This window comes from Ochotona curzoniae, unplaced genomic scaffold (assembly GCF_017591425.1).
Source record: "Ochotona curzoniae isolate NIBS_2020 unplaced genomic scaffold, NIBS_Ocur_1.0 scaffold_461, whole genome shotgun sequence".
Lineage (NCBI taxonomy): Eukaryota > Metazoa > Chordata > Mammalia > Lagomorpha > Ochotonidae > Ochotona > Ochotona curzoniae.
In genome coordinates this window covers 7,556,835-7,575,868 of record NW_024467120.1, presented here as the reverse complement: position 1 = coordinate 7,575,868, position 19,034 = coordinate 7,556,835, and the positions used below count along the sequence as shown (strand labels likewise).

Below are 19,034 nucleotides of genomic sequence, written 5' to 3'. Positions count from 1 at the left end.
CCTACCATCACTCTCCTCTTCAGAAAGCCCAAGGGCTCCTTACTGCTCAGCGAATCCCATTTCAAGACTGCATCTCACTCTTCCTGCTGGAACCAGTATTTCATTCCTAAGGGGCCCTGAATTCTCCTGACTCTACATCTTGCCAATCTTTCTCTCTTTGCCTATAATGTATCCATCACCATCACAATGTACTTCATTCATTTCTAAAAAGCAACTGAGTGATGATTCTCTCTTCCTGGATTCCCCAAATAGATCTGTCCACCACATTCAAGATGTGTCAACTCCTCCTCAAGGAAAGAAAGAATGTTGCCATGATGGGGACACTACCCCATTCCCTCTGCAATTCTACATGAAAGTGCCTAGAGCTGTAGCACAGTGGATTACACCACTGCCTCTCAACTCCAGCACCCTATATGAGCACAGGTTTCAGTTCTGACTGCTCTTCTACTTCTGGTACAGCTGCTTGCTAATGTGCCTGGGAAGGCGGCAGCAGGTGGCCTCAGTACTTGGGTCCCTGTCACTCACATAGGAGACGCAGTGTTCCTGGTTTCTGGCTTTAGTCCAGCCCAGCTCCATTACTGCCGACATTCAGAAGGCAAAACAGCACATGGAAAACCTGTTTAGTCTTCTATTTGTTATTCTGCCTTTCAAATAAAATAATCTTAAAAATGTTTTCCTTTCTGTTTTATTTTGAATTTTATGATACAATTCCATACACTCTGGGATGTTTTCCTCCCACATGATTTCCCCCATATTATTACAATAATCTTAACAGGTAGAAAAATAAAGGTGTCTGACATAGGAAGATGCTCAGTAAATATTTTCCATCCCTTTAATCCTACAACCCTTTTGGTTCACATTCATAGAGTCTTCTCGTTCCTTCAACTATCCACCCAGGTCATCTGTTTCCTCTAGGCTCTCAATTCATGGCACAGCACCTTAATTTCTGTCTTGTCAGTAACCTCAGCTTCCCCTTGCAGACTCTCACTCCCTCCACTCCCCTTACGCTAACCTGAACGCCACAGCACTGAGCATCGGGGGACTGATTCTTGGCTATTGTTTCCATCCCTGTTCAAAGCCTCCCAGCCTGTTTTCCCATCTCTACTCTCCCTCTCTATGCCTACAATCCATTTGCTACAGATTAAAGCTTACGTGATTAACTGGATGACATGTCCAGTCGACACTTCTACTGCACACCCATCATGCTGCAGGCATCGCACCAGTGAGAGAAAGCAAGGAGGAGAGGCAGTGAGGCCACTGGACTCGGCACAGCTTCAAGGCGAGTGCGGGATGACAAGCAATTGCATACTTAACTAGCAACCAGGCATACGGTAAGTGCTTAGGTACTGGTTGGATGACTCCAAAATTATTATTAATACTGTTCTCCAAGTAGCTATGTGGATGAATGACCTGCTCATAGTTCTTAAATAGATTACTAAATCAAATGCAAATTTTATGCTCTATAAATTATTTTTATAGTTATAAATAGTACCTCACGATGATAACTATAAGCATTCTGGAAGTTGAAATTTGTTTTCCACTGGACTTTAGTTTTGAGTATTTAGTATTTCTAGATCAACACATGAATAGAAATGGTACCCCAGCTTACAGACGTCACTGTTTTCCTAAAACACAAATTACCCCTTGGACATATAAAAAGATAGCTATTCTACAGTGATGACTTTGAAAGATTAGCAACTTTGGTGCTAAAAGTTGGCCATATCCTTACAACCCAGTGGAGAGTGTGAGACCACAAATCTGCTGCAACCCAAACTGTTCTTATTTCTGTCTTCAAAGTTTTGTGTTACAGTCTTCATGAAAATTAACGGAGTGGGAAGTGTGAGGCTTTATTTAACAAATTTATACATTTTAATGATGCTTGATTGCTACAAGGTAATTTAGTAAGGCCAAATAATACAATTAAACTCAAGGTAAAAATAGAAGTCCTATTAGAGATGTTAACTGTAAAGAAATAAGATTTCCCAACTGGAAAAAATAAAAGCAGTATGGGTTTTGCTAATCAGTACTCGAGAGTTCTGTGTAGGAGTTCTTCTGGATTGTCACTAACCACCTCTTGCATGTGTGAGCAGTCTGTGAGGACAGGATGAAAGCCAAGCTCCGCAGAGCCTGGATCTATATGAACTCTATCAGCACTGGAGCCGCACGCTAGTTTCTAGGGGATAATCTGCACGGCCCTCAAGGGGGAAAGAGATGAGAAAAGAATGGAGAAAACAAAATTTCTCTGACCCATGGATAAGCCACTACACAGTCCTAAAAACTGATCAAAACGAATGCATTTCATGTCATGACCCCAAATAACCCTGAGGATCACCTCATTGGGAAAGCTCAAAAATAGTCTTGTGCCAGTTATTACTGAATCTCTAGATAAGCCCACATCTCGTTTTTATTATGATTCCTCGGCTGGGACCACGGAGGTCAGACATGACAATGTAGGCTTGATAACTCCCTTGCTTTCTACATCTAATTTAGTACCTACTGTAAAAAAAAAATAAACCATTTCTATCATCCATGCAACCATCATTGGTATCTCTCGCTGCTGCATCATGCCAATAACAAGTCTCAAATTCATTTCAGGGGTGGCTGGGCTTTTTGACCTATCTTATCCTCAACTACTATGTCAAAAATTGTCTTATTTTTGTTCCATATTTTAAGCATACATATTTTCTTGTTTATTTTTGGCCTTTATGACAAAAGAGTCTTTATTTGATAACCAGAAGATGATATAATACACAACCTGTCTTGACATCACTTCAGAAATCAGTTGATGGTCTTTTAGGTTGTAGGGTGAGGTTACTACAGAGATAACCAGTGAATGAAAAATTTCTAAAGTTGGCCCATTGCCAAAACCTATTTTTCAGTCACAGGCAGGAAGGGGTCTTGTTTGTGATGGGAGGGAGCAGAGGCTGAGGAATAGTGGTCTAGGGAGGAGGCCAGGCCGCAGGCATGTTTTGCAGAGAAGGAATGACTTCTGTGTTCTTCCAAAGACTAGGCCACTGCACCAGCAGGTAGGCGAGGGAGCCGAGACATGTAGCAAGTAAGCTGGGCTTTCCCCTATGCCCACCAACCCTAGCTCTACATAATTCATGCTATGAAATTATCAACCACATTCATTTCATCTGGTGAAAAGATGTCCACACAGTACAAACAATGCTTCAGCTAAGTGCACAAAGCTCGCAGGCATCTGTGGGCTCAAGTATTGCTGTTCTTTCATTCATCCTCATCCTCCTCAGGAGCCCAGGGCTCAGGGCTCTCTGTTTAACCTCAGGAACCTGTCCTCACAGCCCAGTCTCTTATCCCCCTGCCCCTCCACTGTCCCCATCTTCATTTAGCTCTTTAGAGACAAGAGCTAAGCGAGAGAACGGAATCATTTACGGACTGTGTACGCTGCAGATTTTCTGGTTTTTCATTGAGACAAGATTCTGAAGTATTTACCTGCCCCCTCAAAAAGAATTGAATTGGCTTAATACACAATACCACTTAAAAAGTTCATGGAAAATGGAATGAAAAGATATTTACTTTTGGTGCAAGATTATCCTGAATCTTATGCACATGGGAATTTTTCAGTTTCTGGAAAACACCTTCTCTAAAAAAAAAAACCATCCATGGAAACAGAAATTCCTTTGCACCAAAATACACATCTTTTAAATCCACTGTACAGGATTTTTGGAAGAACCCTTGCAGATAGATATATGATTAAGATGTAAAATGACAAGTAAATCTCCGGAAAGCTCAATGAACTACATATGATGACTACAAAAAAGGTATACGTAAGCCCAGTGTAATGACCTAGTGGTTAAGTCCTTGTCCTGCATGCACCAAGATCCCATATCAATGCCAGTTCCTGTCCTGGCTGCTGCAGTTCCCATCCAGCTCCCTGCCTGTGGCCAGGGGAAGCAGCAGAGAATGGCCCAAAGCACTGGGACCCTGCTTTCACACAGGAGACCAGGAAGAAGCTCCTGGCTTCAGATGGGCCACTTGGGGAGTGAACCAGCAGATGGAAGCTCTTTCTCCATACATCTGCCTTTCCAACAAATATAAACTTTTCTTTAAAAAAAAGTTAAAAGGATATAATCCATTTCAAAGTCTAAACATCTTTGATATTTATATGCCATTATTTATTTTCCGTGTTCATGGTTATATTTTAATGGCAAAAATACATTTGTCCAAAGGTAATTAATTGCAAACTCCATGCATATCAGCACACTACCTCTTTTATTTTCCCCCATTGTTTTCCTCTGTGTACCATCAACTTAAAAAAAAAAGCACAATAAAAGTTCCTTATGTATTAATTGTAAAGAGAAGCTCTATATTCGTTTTACTTTTTTCTTCATATTCAACAGCAGCATCTTTCCAATTCTCTATATTCCTGCACACCTGGAGACAATTCTAGGGGCTTTCTGTAGCAGTGGGCATTTATGCACTGGTGGAGGACAGCTGTGCACGGGCCAGTGTCCTTGTACCAGTGACTTATCTACGATACTGTGGTTTGGGGGAATTCCTTGGCTATTCTTCTCACAGACATGTGAGCTACAGAGTTCCTCTTTATTGGCCCCGTTGGTTAAGTTCTGAAATGAGTGATTCCATTTGAGACTAGTAATGTTCACCATAAGCATATGAGCTGAAAGAGTCAGCAGCTCAGCAGTTCACCAAGGTCCTTAGTGCATGCTCTCGACATCTGTGTCCAGGCCACTAAACAGCATGTCTTTGTTGTTGCACTTGATTCGTTTTTTGGTGCTAATAGTGTCTATTGACTTCACACTATACAAGATGACTCTGTAGTCTTCCCTCTGGCTGTTCAGGTTATTTGTATGTTTTCCACCTCTGCTTCACAAGACAAGTCCCTTCCTGCCATTCGTATTTCCATCATTTCTTTACTTCAATTACAATTGCATTCCTGTATATTTTGTTTTCCTTGGTAGCTTAAAAAAAAAAACTTTTTTCCTTCGCTAAATTTTCTATGTATTTATTGTAACTTCAGTTCCAAATTTTCTTTCAATGATCTAAATCATCTCTGTAGAATTTCATTCATACTCAATATTAGCCTTTTTAAAAAATTAACTTAAAGATGAATTTTACTACATGTAAAATGATATAAATGATGTTATACTATAAGTAGCAAAAAGGTTATAATGAAGTAAATTGGCATATTTTTCATCTCACATTATTTCCAACTTCAGTGTGTACGTAGCAAGGGCAACTAAAATCTATGATTTTGGCAAAGAAACTGAATACAATACAATTACATTAAATAGTGTTCTCCACAAACCAACTCTGTAGAATTGCTTTGGCCATTCAAGGTTTTTCAAGACTACATGTTTCAGGATTATTTGCTTCTAATTCTTTCTAAAACATTTTAAAAACTATTTATTTATTTGAAAGGTAGAGATACGAGGGAGAGATACAGAGACAAGGAGATAATGAACAACAGAGAGAAACAGAGAAAAAGAAAATCTTCCACCTGCTGGTAAACTTACCAGATGGCCACACAGCCAGGAATAGGTCATAATCAACCCAGGAGGAGGAACTTTGAGTTTCCCACAGGGAAACAGGGATCCGAACACTTGTGCCATACTCTGCTGCTTTTTCCCAGGCCATCAGCAAGCTAGACTGGAGGGAACTGGAGCAGCGAGGATGTGAACTGATGCCCATACGGGATGCCAGCATAAGTGGAATTATTTTCTTGATCTCCCTTTTGGCTAGGTTATTATTCATTGATAAAAATGCAACTAGTGGTTGAATTAGTAGTAATCCTCCAACTGCAGCTTTGGCATCCCGTAATTGTTTTGCTTCTAATCCCAGATGCTCCACTTGCCATCCATCTTCCTGCTAATGGCCTGGGAAAGCAGCAAAGGATGGCCCAAGCTTTGGGTCCCTCTACTCATGTGAAGGGCCTGGAAAAAGTTCCTGGTTCCCAGTTTAGTGCTGCCCATCTCTGGCTGTTGCAGCCACTTGAGAAGTGAATCAAGAGATGGAAGCTTTCTCTGTCTCCCCTTGCCCCCAATTCTTTATAAGTCTTTTAAGTAAAATAAATATTTCTTTTTTTAAAGCAACTGATTTTTATACATTGATTAAGAACCTTTGCAAGCTTATTACAGTATTTATTCTAATAATTTTTGGTGGAATTTTAGGGCATTTCTACACATAGAATAATACCACGAGTAAATAAAGTCACTTCTTCCTTTCCTATTTGGATGCCTTTTTAATTTTTCTTGTCTGAGTGCTTATGCTAGTATCTCTAATACCATAACTACAAGAGTATGTAATATTATCTTGTACCACATATTAGAAGAAAAGCTTCCAAGCTTGTCCCCATTGATAATGATATGTGTGTGTTTTTTAGAAATGAATTTCATTACATGTGGAGATCGCCCCTGGGCATCTGCCTGCTTGGCCTATGTGGTAGGTCATAAGGACAGGGGAGTCCCCTTACAATGGTCTTGGCACAACCAAGACCTCAACCTGACCTGATCACTGGCCATACAGGAGAGAGCACTGGGCAGTACCACCACCTTCCTTCTCTCTCCTTGGACAAGCTGCACTGGGACTTCCTTGTAAACTGCTGAGGAGTCAGTGCAGGCCCACATCACCTGCCAGTTGCCCATGACATATGTGACTTGCAGGCTGCCTGGCAGCCGTAAGTGATGTATGTGACCTGCAGCAGGACTGGAGGGTCCAGAGACATAGGGCTGCTTCTAGCCAGCTACAGCGCTGTTGGTGGGTTATAGGATTGCCAGGAGATGCCCTTCTGCCAGCCCATTTTCTGAGCCTATGTAAGTTTGTGCTTGCTTTACAATAAATGGACAGCCCCTGGTATCTCATCACTGTTACTCATTTCCTCAGTGGTTGCCAGGGTCTACTGGTCAGAACCTGTGAGAATTATGTTGAGAAATTATTTTTTTTTAATTTATTTATATGCATGCATTATATCCCAGGAAAAGAATCCCAGAGTTTTTCCCTCCTGTGTGTCTTGCTTCTTCACGATCTATGATGCCAGTAGAGATTGTCAGTACAACAACATCAAACTGACAGGATGGGAGCAGATTATACTGCCAGTTTTCTAGATCTTTCAGCTGCATGTCCAATCTGGAGCTGATCACTCCACACTTGTTTAACCTGCCCGTGATGTTCTTAGCTCTGTGGTCACCAATGAGTTCACTCACCAATGTACCCAACTTCATCATCATGGTGAGAGAACGGACAGTGTCCTTGGAGCATGGCCCAATGAACAGCTGGCATTTGCCTCTTTTCTCAGCACTGTAAATGCTCTACAGGGCATCGGCCAGGACACTCATGCATACTGTAGTGTTGGCACCAAAAGATGGCACCAAGAGAACTCTGCTATTTCTACACTACTAGAGTTATAATCCACAAAGGATGTTGAACGCTGTCAAATTTCTGAGCCAAATATTTTCTTATCTCATTCTGCTAATGAAATATATTACATGGATTCTTTTGCCTATGTTAAACTAAGGATATCAGGAATATGCATATTAGTGATACATCCTATTTGTTCATGCTGTATATAATCTTTGGATATGTTGCTGAATTCAGTTGTTTTCTTTTACACTTTATTGAGGAATTCTGCAACGGTGCTCATTAGAGATATTGGCCTGTGGTTTTCTTTTTTGAGGCCTATGGATGAAGATGGAGCTAACCTTTTGGCTAAGATCAAGTGTCACCTATCTTTTCATCTCACCAAAGATGCTTCTGGACGGCTCTGTTGCAATCTGGCCACTTTCCAGCTCTGCTGCCCGGCTGCCTCTCCTCCTGACACCCTGGAGATCCTGCTTACCACTCTTCTTTTCCTTTTCCCCCTGGCCTTCTCTCATACCTCACTCTCTTGTTGATGATGTTCAGATGATTTAGCAACATTCTGAGAAGAAGCATGCAGAAAGTGGAGGGGTGCTGTGATGCGGTATAAAATTCTAGCAGGAAAAGTGCTATTCCTTAAAATGTAGAAGATATCCCTCATTCGTTGTCTGAGTGCTGCTGAGAAGTTTGAAGCCATCCTGTTTGCTGATCTTAGAGTGTTGGTTCCTTCTTAACTCAGAGCCAGGCCTATTCTTTACTCAGTCCAGAGTGACTGCTTTCATTTGGTAATTCACACCCTTGCATAACTAGAAATGTTCTTGAATTATGTCATTGATTATTTTACCTTTCTCCTCACTAATTTTTGGAATACCAATTATCTAAATGCTGAACTCCTTTCATAAATATGCTTTTACTTTTCTGTTTCTACTGTTCTCTATCTAGATTTCCTCTATGTTTTAGAAAGCTGTCCCAATGTTATTAAAAAATTTTTTGCAACCCACTTTTTTAATTTCTAAGAATTCTGTTTTGTATTGTAAATCATTGTTTTTGTCACAGTCATTGACCTTAAGTTAATTCAAAACTGACTCATTTATCCAAGAATATCAATGCTAGCTTTTATTCTTTTCTACAACCTGATTAGTCCTGTTAATAATTTTTTATTTTTTATTTTTCTCACTTGTCCCTGTCCGCTTGTGTGGATCCTATGACCAACAGCTGAGTCACCTGATGCCTTTTCTCAAGTGTCTGGTAATCCTTGTCTGTCACTGATATTTAAGGGACTAAAAGGCTGGCTGAACGGTCTGAGTTGATGGTTGCACATGTTAATATGAGGCTGGTTATAGGGATGATGTGGCTGGACTGCTGAATTTGGAAACACTGATAGCCAACATCTTTACAGCCTGGATCCAACAGGCTTCCCAAGGACACTTCTCTAAACTCTAATCAGGATGGCAAGCTCATGTTGGACTGCCAATCTCCCAGCTGCTGAATGAAAAAAAAGGACATTAGACATCCAAACTGACCAAACTTCTATGACCCTTGGTGTCTTTCAGCCTACAGATTTTGTTTCCCAAAAAGAAAAAAAGGATCCAATATTTTGTTGGAGGAACTCTAGGATGTTACCTGGAAGCCTGAGTTGTGGACAGGATGAAAGAATTTAATGGCTTCTTAAACGGTTTTTAAACTCTCTTACTTTATTGCCCCTGTTCCTGCCTATTTTTCTTTCAGACATACCAGCCAATTCTTCTACAATCTGAGGACTCTGTGGTATACAGCTGTCCCTTATTATTTGAGGATGACTAGTTCCAGAACCCTTGCGGATCCCAAAATCCTTTGGATATTCAAGTTCTTATATAACACAGTGACGTATTTGCATGTAACCCACAGAATCCTTCCATATTCATTAAACCATATTATTATAAACTGAACTTCAGTAACAATACCAAATAAAATGTAAATGTCATGTAAATAGTTCTATGCTACAATATTTTTTTGAGGAAAAATAACAAAGAAAAAGTGCATACAAGCTTAGAAGAGAATAATAGCTTTGTTCTGCAAGTGGCTGAATCTAAGGAAGCAGAGTCCATGAATCAATATCAGGTTGATATTTAGAATTTTAAGCTTGGTGAAATTAACTGCTAATTGTTTGTATTCTCTCCAGCTATTTGTCATTGTTGCTGCTTCCATTCCTATGGTTTTTATCCTTGAGAGCTAATAGAATGTTATATATATATATATCCTCCATACTGTAGTTTTGCCAGGATTTCTTAACCAGAAAACACTTAGTATTTGAAGCATTTAATGAAAAAAAAAACCCCTTAGTTTACAAGTACACATATGGAATTCATGTGCCTCATTTCAAAATAATCAACAAAGAACAAATTGAGTGATAATCTAACATTAGGATCCCATGCATAAATGAAAGTGAATTTCACATGAGGCTAGAAATTCTGTCATGATGATCCCCCCTCCTATTTTAAAAAATATTTATTTACTTTTAATTGGAAAGGTAGATTTAGAGAGGGAAGGAGAGACAAAGAAAGATCTTCCATCCACTGGTTCACTTCCTGAGTGGCTGCAATGGTTGGAGGTGAGCTGACCCAAAGCCAGGAGCCAGGGATGGGAAGTGGAGCAGCCAGGTGGGAACTAAAGCTTCTGTGGGATCCTGGCACTTGCAAGGCAAGGATTTAAACCACTGAGACACAGTTCCAGGCCCAAGGATGACCTTTCTTGTTTTAAGTTTTTTTTTTTTTTTTTCACTCTGTTATGGCATAATGGATTAAGCTGCCATTCAGAGCACTAGCATCCCATCTTATCCTTGTTACTCATCCTAAACCTGCTCTCTGCTAATGCAACCGGGAAGGCAGTAGAGCTAAGTACAAGTGCTTAGCACCCTTCACCCACATGGGAGACCCAGGGCTTCAGCCTGGCCCTCTCTGGCCATTGCAGCTATTTGGGGAGTGAACCACCTGATGGAAGACCTCTGGGTTCATCTCTCCTTCATTCTAACTCTGCCTTTCAAATAAATAAAACTTTCAAAAATGAAAACTTACTTTACTTGAAAAGCAGAATCAATCAATCTCTCTCTCTCACACACATACACACACAGAATGAATGAATGAATGAATGAATCTTATGTCTGTTGGTTCGTGCCCAAATATGCCAAATAGTAAGAGCAGAGCAAGGCCAAAGCCAGGAGTCTGGAACTCTACTCATCTTAGTCATGTGTGTGGTAAGGGCCCAAATACTTAAGTCATTATTTGTTGCCCCCCGAGGGTGATTAGCTGGAAGCAGAATATCTAGGATTCCTACCAGGCACTTTATACAGGATAGAAGAGAGGCAGCTTAACCCACTGCACCATGATGCCTGCCCTTTCAGGTATACTTTTATGGCATTCTTTGTCCCAGAGGCTGTACCAGAGTCCCTATCAGCAAAAGGAGTTGTGAAAGTGGAATCATGTTTTTTTTGTGCTTGATTCCAGAATCAGCTTAGAATATTAGAGCATTGTTCCCTCACCTCTTCATATTTGTTTGGCTTAAAACAGCAGATTCAAAACAGCAATAAAGTACTTTGAGAGTGAATCTATGATTCACCAGCTATCACAGGTTGAACAGAGACACAGGATACATGGGAAGTATTTTTGACTCCAGTGGTTTGCCTATGACACTAAGTCATGTCCAGATAGAATCAGTGAGTCACTATCTTAGTGTTTCAAGAGGAACATTTTGCTCATGACTGGGAATTTCCCCATAAAATTTAAAAGATTCAGCACTCAAAAACTCACTTTTTTAAAAAAACTCCTATGTCTTTGATCTGTGCAGTTTTTGAAGATGAAGGTGTATGTGTATCACCTGCCTAAGAAATAGATGAACCCTTCAGTGAAATTCTCCATCTTTCCAATTTTGGTTTCCAAGTCACTGAATACCCAATTTATGCCACTGTGTTTTAAAACACACATACACACATACACATATACACACATACACAGTCTATGCAACACTTCTAGAAAAAATGCAAAATTCACAACAAAAATGTTTACACTGTACAAATGTGGTAGTTCAAGTCATCATACACTTTAAAACACGGGGTATGTATGGTGGCTCTGTGGGGGCATGTACTGTGGTTCCGTGGGGCATGCAGTGTGGCTCCGTGGGGGCATGTACTGTGGCTCCACGGGGTATGTTCTGTGGCTCCATGGGGCATGTACTGTGGCTCCGTGGGGCATGTACTGTGGCTCTGTGGGGGCATGTACTGTGGCTCCACGGGGTATGTACTGTGGCTCTGTGGGGGCATGTACTGTGGCTCCACGGGGTATATCCTGTGGCTCCGTGGGGCATGTACTGTGGCTCCGTGGGGTATATCCTGTGGCTCCGTGGGGCATGTACTGTGGCTCCATGGGGCATGTACTATGGCTCTGTGGAGGTATGTACTGTGGCTCCGTGGGGTATATCCTGTGGCTCCGTGGGGCATGTACTGTGGCTCCGTGGGGCATGTACTGTGGCTCAGCGGGTTAAGCTGCACCTGTGATGCTGATATTGGAGGGTTGGTTCAAGTCTCAGCTGCTCCATTTCTCATATAGCTCTCTGCTAACATGCCTGGGAAAGCAGCAGAAGATGGAGCAACATGTGGTGGGAAACCTAGATGGAGTTCAAGGCTTTTGGACTCTGATCTGGCTCACGCCACTGGGGTCATTTGAAAAGTGAACCAGCTAATGGAAGACTCATTCTCTCCTTTTCTTTCTCTTCTTTCAGGAATGAATGTTTTACTGTTTGTAAGAGCAAGGAACAGAAGACAGAATGCAGCCCAGGTATTGAGCTTTTTTCACTTAGTTATGGAATCTGGGGCAAGTTGACTTAATGAAATACTGTTGAAAGAATAGCAAGAAAAAAAGAATGCAAGAAGCACACACTATGTTTGAGTGCAGTAACATTCACACAATAGAAGCTTTTTCCCCTTTTCCCCTGCCCTAGTCACTTCTTATCTTTAACAGCACTTGTCTGAAGCCAGACTATTATGAGTACCAAAAATAAAGGAACAGAACATTCATCTTAGATTGTAAGACTTGAGATGGAATACAATAGAGGAGTGTACTTTCATCCACTTAAAAGCTTATCTGGCTCATATTTGATCAGTTTTTCCTTAATGCTGAAATAAACATGGTAACCAGGGGCAAGTATTCGAATGGAGTTTCATATTGGATTACCAGATACACCCTGCTAACCAGAATACATACTTAATGTTAGCGTTACCATTGAAAATGACATGTTTAAGTCTCTCAGGAGGTTATAAATATAAAGTTATTAATGAGCCAGGGCCACAGTCATCACAGAAAAGAGACTCAGATTAAAAAATCTAGATAAGTTTTTTTTTTATCTTTAGAAGTTATTCCAAAGAGTCTACTCACTTGTAACACTGTTATTAGGGTAATAAAAATGAGTTCAAATATTACAATTTTAATAAATCAAGTTCATATCAAAGGCACAAAGGAATTATATAGGTCTCTATAATTTTTCTGAAACTTACATGAAACAAAGCATGTAGAAAAGTTAGACTGAAATATAATAAAGATGACTTTCAAAGAATAAAATTCATATTCTCTTAATACATATTTATCCAATCTTTCTTACTACTCTATTGGAACTTTCTAAAAGCAGTATGATAAAAAAGAAATATCAAAAGTAAAGCAAAAAATTAAACAACCCGAGTGCATTTCTTCTACAGGGTGTTCTCTTTCAGCATTTTAAATGATTTCCAATCAGCTCGCTACACGCCAGAGATGAAGACTACTAGCACTGAAGTCAGGGTCTCAGAGTGCATCTGAGTCTTCAATGTGTATCTACGGTCCATGTATTTAAGCACACTTGAAATACTGACTTTCCCAAGTCCCCAAATACAGACATTCCTGATTCTTTCCTGCAGTGGCTTATAATTAACTGAAGAGTTAGATGAAGGGGCCTTTGGTGTCTGTGGGGTTTTTCTTATCATAACCTTCTTGGACAAAAACCACTTGCCAGGGAAACAGGGTCTTTTCTGGAGTTAGCGAACGCTTGTCATGTGAGTATGACACACATTCAGTCCAGCACCAGTGGGTCAGAACTGGACAGAGCTGCATGGTACTCTGCGGCAGGCAGCTATGCGCGTAGGGTGAGAGGGCAGAGAACTGTGAGGAGTAGCAAGAGAACAGAGGGAAAGATAGGTTCGGCAAGGATGCTTCCGGCAGAGGAATCAGGAGTGTGTCTTTGAGAAACCACCTGCAGAGGCCCTGGGGAGCACGCTCCTCTTGGTGTTTCACGGGGCCCTCGTATGGGTCCCCAAACACCATGCTGTGAACCCCCTTTTATAACATACTAACCAGACGCCTGTTTCAATTCAACACAGATTAATCACACTTAACTTTTCTGATGTCTCAATGTTCAAGACGGAAGACACCAAAAGGCTTTGTGATGATGGCAAGGCCAAGACAGCATGTGGGCACTGGCAAGCCTCCTTCTGTGCAGCTGAGCTGAACAACCACCTTTTCTGTGTTTTACGTTTTTTCAGTAATAAACATTTTTTACCTTCTTTTCCTTTAGCGTCTTTAAAATTTTAGTGAGAGAATGGATAAATGGATAAAAGGGAACCGCTCTGCTTAAAAAGGGTTTTTAAAAGAATTTCCAATTAGACCTCCAGTTTCTTCAAATGTTCCCAAATCTAGCATGTTCATTCTCTCCCTCTCCCTCTCTCTCTCTCTCACACACACACACACACACAGACTGAGTTGATAAGCTTATCATCTGGTGCTTAAAATAACAAAAACACAAAGATAAAGAGGCTACAAGGAAAAAGCCAATCTTATAAATGTAGAGCTACTTTGGCTTCAGAACAGACAAGATTACCAAGGGCAGACAAGGGGAGGGACCAGAAAGGAGTGTACAGGGTCTGGCAGTTCCAAATCAGAGTGGAAGAGGCACAAGCCTCATCCAGGCAATAATCTCATGACAGTACTGGTTGGAGAAAAAGGCAGAAGAAATTATTGCTGCAAGTTTTAAAAAACATTCAAGGGTCCTTGTAAAATGTGCTGTCCTACCAGGACTTTATCTACAAGTCTATGTGGCATTAACAACAGAAAGAGAAATTATTACAATTAATTCAGCTATCTTGGAAAGTCAGATAATTTAAAAGGATTAAAATATCCCACAAGGGCTGGTGCTGTGGGCACTGGATTAAGCTGCCACTTGTGACACTGATATCAAGTACAGTTTTTAGTCTCATTGACTCTGCTTCTGATTTAGCTTCTTGCTAGTGTGCCTGGAGGCAACAGATGAGGCTTCAAGAATGCGGGCCACCCTGCCACCCATGTGGGAGGATGGAGTTCCTGGCTTGAGGCTTCAGCCTGGTCCAGAGCTGGCTGCTCCGGTCAATGGGGAGTAAATCAGCAGGTGCAATCAAGCAATCAGTCTCTCTCTCACCCTACTTTATATATAAATAAATATGCTGTAAAGAATAAGTTATGCCCCCCCCAACTAGTAGGTTAGTTCCTTATTGTTGCAATAACAAACTAACAAACTCAGAGGTTTAAGACAACACAAACTGCGTATCTCACAGTTCTGGAGGTCAGGAATCTCAAATGGGCTTTGGAGCAGAGAGGAGGCTCTCGGGGAGATTCTGCTATGCTGGATCCTTGGATCCATGGTTCATTCCTTCCCTGACATTCCAAGGGCATCATTCTGCCATCTGCTTCTGTCCTCTCATTTCTAAGTTTGGCACTCTTGCCCCCTTCTCAACAAGAGCCTTATGATTACAAAGAACGTACCCAGAAAATCGATAGGAATCTATCTTAAAAACTTTCATTTAAACACATCAACAACTCCTTTTCATTATGGAAGCTAAGAGTCGCACATTTTATGAGTGAGAAGTATATATTTTGGGACGGGGTCATTACTCGGCCTACACTGACTGGTCTCATTTTTGCCATGTAAGCCGCATAGAGAGCTGATTTAGTTATGTTTCATTGCTCCTGATTTACATTCCAGAAAAATTCAATCACTTGATTATATGAGCAAAAATGAATCAGATTTATGATAAAGTTAGAAGGTGAATAAGTATGGAGTGGAGATACAAGAGTCAGGACAATCATCCTGGGGAAGAAAAAGTATCGAGATCTTAGATAGATCTTAGATACACTTTGTCTTAAACTGAAAGACAAAGAATCAAAGGCTTTTTAGGAAATTTAGAGAGATCACAGAAACAATCATAATGAAAAAATCTGGTAAGTGATCTGTTGCTATCTAGACACAACAAAACCACGGTTAGTTGAAATACTCAGTGAAGAATGATGTGGTCTGGACGTTGGCTGCAGCAGCTTCAGTTGCTGGAGCCCACTGGAATGGATTCCTGGCTCCTGTCTTTGAACTCAGCCAGCTCTGGCTACAGTGGCTAACTGGGGAGTGGATCAGCGGATCGAAGCAACCTCCCACTTCTCCCTTGCCTCTTCTTCTGTCACTCTGCCTTTCAAACAAATCAATAAAAAAAAAAAATTTTTTTCAAATAGAAGTACCAACTGGCAGCAAACACAACTACTTAGATAAGAATGTCAAGATAGCCTTAAAAAATGTGAAAATGAGAAGTATTTTTTCAGAAAAGGGCTTTCCTAGAGTCGCCTGGAAGCCAATCAGTAACAAAAGTCTAAGAATCTACAGCATAAGAATTCCTGAATTGTTTTTTCCCTGGGGTTGGTGTGGTGCAAGTAGTAAATGCTACCGCCCACATGGCAGCATCCTATGCCAGTGCCACCTTGAAGCTCAGCTGCTCTGCTTCCAATTCAGCCTCTGAAAAATAGTCCAAGGACTTGTGCCCCTGCAATCCATGTGGCACATGGCATTCCGGGAACTGGTCTGCCTGGCCCAGCCCCAGCTGTCACAGCTATATGGGGACTGAAGAAGATGAAAGATCTCTTTGTCTTTCCCTCCCTTTCTAACTTTTTCAAACACATAAATAAATATTTAAAAATTTCTTTCCTGTTTTTCAAAGAAAAAAGTTTAATCTGAAGAATTAGGATTTTAAATAATTATATCACCAAGAAAGCTAACAGTATCAGCCCTGTTCCTATTGAAGCAACTTGATGGTCTTTAAAAGGTTGAATTGTTAAGTGTAAAAACAACATTCTGAAAAAAAATTATAAAAATTTTTACAGACGGTGACATTGCCCTTTTATATACTATGCTTTGCTTCCTTCACTTTTGTTTCTACCTTATCTTGGACTTCCAGGCAGCCAGTTTGGGTGAGTCAATACTGAACAGGCTTCTACATATGATTTAAGAGCATTCCTCTTTTATATTTATTCCTACTTGCTTTGAACAACCACAGCAACACTTTAATCCTTCACAAGAAAATTCACCATGGACAACTTCAGCAAATCTGTCTCTTTCAGTGTCAACAATGTATCCCACCAGTTTCACCAATACACCTCCTACTCAGGTTTGAGGAAGGAAGACTCCAAGTGCACAGTCCACTGTGGCCGTGCTCCCCGGACGCAGACAGTCCAGGCGCAGCACGTAACTGAGCAATGTTTGCTTTATGCTGACAAAGTTGAAGGCACTGTCTTTACTCCCTGGTTCCAAGATGTTAGGAGAAGTAAGCAGGTGCATTTGCTATCACGATTTAACTTCACACATCAACAGGAACACCCCAACAGGCATCTTTGTCATCTACAGAAGTTCCCCCAAATCATAGCATCTAAAAACAAAGATTTCATTATTCTCTACCAAAATTTTCCAAAAAAGCAGTCTGGAACTGACAGCTAAGGATCAAAGTATTGTTAAACTTAGGTGACCTTTTCTGGGCAAACCAAAAAATCTCAGCCACATTTTAAAATACTAATCTAATTAATTAAGATGCACGAAGGTTAATTAAGGAAAACCTAATGAAATAGAAACTACACACATGCAAATTTGACTTTTCATGTAAAATTCCTAAGTCACTTTCATTTGGCTCAGGTGATTTTACTATCGTTTCTTATACATTATTACTCTTATAAAAACTGGGAGAAAAGTTTCAAGTTTATTCTATTCACAAAAAATATATTGCTTAATTTATTTTTATGTATGTTTAAGAGGGTGATATGCTTTACTTGGTAGGCAATAAAGCACTGGCAAGAAATTCTTTCATTGCTGAACAAATGCAGAATTCAACTAAACAGTACTCTATTCACTTGGTGTTTTAAGTGATTAAAGCTTATGCAGTTGATTCATCAGAGTTCTCCTGTAAAACACTAAGACACCAAACTTCATTTCTACTAATTCAAGTGTTTGTGTAAAAACAGAGAAAAGCATATACTGAAATTATTTCTGCTGTGTATGAGTAGAGCAAATGCTTTAGAATTTGTTTTGAGCAGAATTAAAATATAGCTAAGAAAATGCTATCTTTTTTATAAAAGGCATTCTAAAACTCAAAATAAGGCAAAAGCCTTAAGTAGGTAGCATTTAATAAGATTCTTTTACTTTTTTGGCAAAGAAATGAAAAATAATCAAATATGAAAAATATTGGTAGCCATTTTGTAATTGCATTATAGTGAATTCTTCATGTATAAGGCAATTTCAAAAACTACATGTGACAGGCAGAGCTAACCATATTAATTTTTGGTCAATTTAGGAGACCCAACAAGGCACAATGCACATTAAATATATATTTATGAGATCAAAAAGAATATATGTATATATGTATATATATTTTGATATCAGATTCATTAAATATTTGTTATAGTGAATTTTTTCTGACACTCTTTTATAGTTATTTGAAAGGTGGAGTGACAGCAAGCGAGGAAGAGGCAAAGAGGGGAGGCAGGTACTCTTCCAGCCACTGGATCATTCTTCAAATGGTCACAAAAGCCATGGCAGGATCTCCACGCTGCTCCCCCTCGGATCATCACCAGCTGCCTCCCAGGTTCATCAGGGAGCTTCTGGCTTGGAAGCAGAGCCTGCACTTGAATCTAGGCACTCTGGTGTGGGGTGCAAATGCCCCCAGCAGCATCTCAACTGATGTGCCATATGTCATGTGCCAGGAATTCTCCAATCTTTTCATCTAAACTTCTGAATTGCATAGAGGAACCTGTTCCAAGTGCTCATTTTACCTACAGTGTAATTGTAGTAACATAAAGCAGTGTTTTGGACTGAACTGTATTCATTCAAAAGGTTGTACTGAAGTCTTAATTACTGGTACCCCAGAATACAACTTCATTTGCAAATAAGGTTACAGACTGCATCCTTAATTCAGCATATTTGATGGTCCTTATAGAAAAATGAGGCCAGGGACGCACAGAACCCCTCATGGCAAGGGTACAGACTAAAATTATGTAAATTTAAGTCAAAGAACACCTGGGGTTGCTAGGAAGTGGCAGAGGGCAGAGGCCTGTCTTCATACATGGAACCTACAGTCCTGGGAGGCAGTTCAGGTCTCTTTTGTACCTTAGTAGAGCTACCCTAAAAAACCAAGAAGAGGCTGAGTGAAGAGACATCTGAATGAATGAAGAATTCCTAATACTGGGTTTCTGAAAACAATGGGACTGAAATTGATGAAAACTCTTATGCTGCTAGCCTAGAACAACCTTAATCTTAATATACAGTGAAAAGTTAATAATTTTTACAAAAGGACACATACAACAAGAATACACTTTAGGAGAAAACAAGCCATAAAATGGGAGAAACACACAAAACACATAAATGAT

General features: G+C 40.2%; 1 protein-coding gene, 1 long non-coding RNA gene and 1 pseudogene across 2 annotated transcripts in view; 1 reads left to right on the top strand and 2 right to left on the bottom strand.

Moving 5' to 3' along the window:
* The window catches only part of CDKAL1 (CDK5 regulatory subunit associated protein 1 like 1), a 640,980-nt gene that overhangs the window by 141,160 nt on the left and 480,786 nt on the right, over positions 1-19,034 (bottom strand). The gene's annotated exons all lie outside the window — the stretch shown is intronic.
* Positions 985-18,557, top strand: LOC121147780. Its single transcript, XR_005882470.1, has 3 exons — positions 985-1,331; positions 12,085-12,140; positions 18,112-18,557. It is a non-coding gene; the product is annotated as an uncharacterized LOC121147780 (long non-coding RNA).
* Positions 6,407-7,313, bottom strand: LOC121147779 (annotated as a pseudogene).